This window comes from Cricetulus griseus, chromosome X (assembly GCF_003668045.3).
Source record: "Cricetulus griseus strain 17A/GY chromosome X, alternate assembly CriGri-PICRH-1.0, whole genome shotgun sequence".
Lineage (NCBI taxonomy): Eukaryota > Metazoa > Chordata > Mammalia > Rodentia > Cricetidae > Cricetulus > Cricetulus griseus.
The window spans coordinates 121,731,052-121,733,598 of NC_048604.1; positions in this window are offsets into that span (position 1 = coordinate 121,731,052).

Here is a 2,547-nt window from a genome sequence, read left to right on the forward strand (position 1 = left end):
TATAGTATTATTTTAATGAGATTACTAGATTACAATCATTTTTAAAAATCTTCTTTTGGGGTATAAATTAATTAAGAAAGTGCCCAATTATTGTAGTTGGGATGGATGCAATATCCATAGAGCTGGTGAAAAACTGAAGAGCAATTGGTGTTGCCTAGCAACTGCCACTTGCAGTCTCCTGCCTCAGGAAGAAGGAATAACAGGCTGGCATAATGATGTTTCAGGATACAAACTTGATTACTCCCATTTCTAATCATGCATATAACGCATCCTTTATGCAGCTCTTTACCTTATTTATTTATTTATTTATTTATTTATTTATTTATTTATGCAATACTGACGGGCACCCAGGCCCTCACACATGCTAAGTGTGTGCTTTCCAATTGAGTTAGAGTCACCTGGCCCCATATAAAATAGAGAAGAATAGGAAGTCTAAGCGATTCACTTGAGATCACAATTGTTTAGTGGCAGTGCCAGGTACAGTAGGGTTCTGACTTTGTGGAGACTTCTAGGCATTGATAATGATCTCTGAAATTCTAAGGAATTATTTTCTTGGCAAGGGCTATGGCGAATTATGGCTCATCAATGATTTGCTGGCCAGGCTCTTTGCTCTTGATCTTTATCTTGTCTACCTTACCTGCTCATTTTTCACAGTGATTTCAGTGTATCCATGAAATCTCACAAATGTGGATAGTGACAGATGCTAAGCCCTGATTGTAAAACACTTACCAAACTTTAGAACATTGGTATAAGAAATACACAATGTCTCATTACTGTGTTTCATGTTGGTTACATATTGAAATATTAATATTTGACATGTTGACTGAGCTATGTTTTAACATTACTATTAATTTTGCCTTTGTGGTTTTGTTGCTGTTTGTTTTGGGGTTTTGTTTTTTGTTTGTTTGTTTTAGTTTTTGAGACAGATCCTTTTTTGTAGCCCAAGATGGCCTGGAGCTCACTATGCATCCTAAGCTTTACTCAAAGTTGGCATCCTCAATGCTGAGATTACAACACTGTATCATCACACCTTCCCTTGTTTTCACCTTTTTAATACTATTTTTAATAATTTCATACAGTATACTTTGATCATATTTACCCCCTCCAAGTCCTCTCACAACCACCCTCTCTACCCTTCCCCCTTCCCACCCAACTTTGAGTTTTCTTTCTCTTCCTTTTCCTCTCCTTTTTTTGGTCCCCATTGGTTTTAGTTTATGTAGCCCAACTAGTCTTGGAATTGTAGCCTTCCCTGGCATGTACTCTACCTACAGGGGTCATGTTATTAGAGAAAACTGACTCTCCAGGCAGCTATCAAAAGCCAATAGCTCCCCAGCTAGTAATGAAATTCCACACCCACTTTCTCCCCTCTAGGCTGAGAGTTTGTCTGGCTTGGATTTGTGCATTTCTTGTGCATGCTGTCACAATCACTCTATGTTCATTTGTGCCACTCCCAGCTGTGTCTGGGAAACCCTATTTTCTTGATGTTTGTTGACCACCCTTGCTCTCACACTCATTCCATCTTCCTCTTCCACAAAAATCTCTGAGCCTTGAGGGGAGGGTTGTGATGTGGGTTCCCCATTTATGGGTAAGAACCCCACAGTCTCTTATTCTTTGCATGTTGAGGGTCTCTGTGATAACTGCCATCTACTGCAAGAGGAAGCTTCTCTGATAAGGGCTGAGAAATGTACTGTTCCTTGAAAATAGCACTAGTGTCATTAGGAGTCATTTTATTTTATGTTTTCATTTAATGGAATTGTAGTATTGGGTGCTCTCCTAGAGCCTACAACCTAACTAGCCACAAGTTCTTGGCCCTTTTATTAGTATCAGGTATGACTTCATCTCATGTAGCAGTTCTTAAATCCAATCAGACAGTGGTTGTTTATTCCCATAACATTCCTGCCATTGTTGTATCAGATAGATCCCCATCTCTCACTCTGCATGAAACTCAACTCCAAATGAATCAAGAACCTCAATGCAAGATACCCTGAGTCTGACAGAAAAGAAAGTAGGGAATGCACTTGAACTTTTTAGTCACAAGAAAGAACTTTCTGAACAGGACCTTGGTAGTACAGGTGCTAAGACTTTATTTTTATTTATAAAAATAAGACAACAAAGAAAATATAAAATTATATATGTAGCCCATGATACATTTCTAATAAGCAGCAGCGACTTATATAATATTAAAATGTATTTTTTCTATTTTAATTTCATATTCTACAGTTTCTGCAAATGAAAGACTTGCTTTAAAAGTTTCTGGCTCTGAACAAATGACTGGTGTTTGGGAGAAATGGATACTAATGGAAGAGATATATGGCTGAGAGATGCTAATATATGGCAACCTGTAATTGGGCTGTTTTTGTAGAAAATGTTTAAGTGATACCACTCAAGAGTTATACTATTTTGAAAAATCAAACAACCAGAAATGAATAGAAGGATGTGCAAACGTGTGCCATTTACTACAAACCTCCCTACCTTGGAATGGAACACATCTTTTTTGACTTTCTGTATTTTTTTGTTTGTTTTTCAAGACAGGGTTTCTCTGTGTAG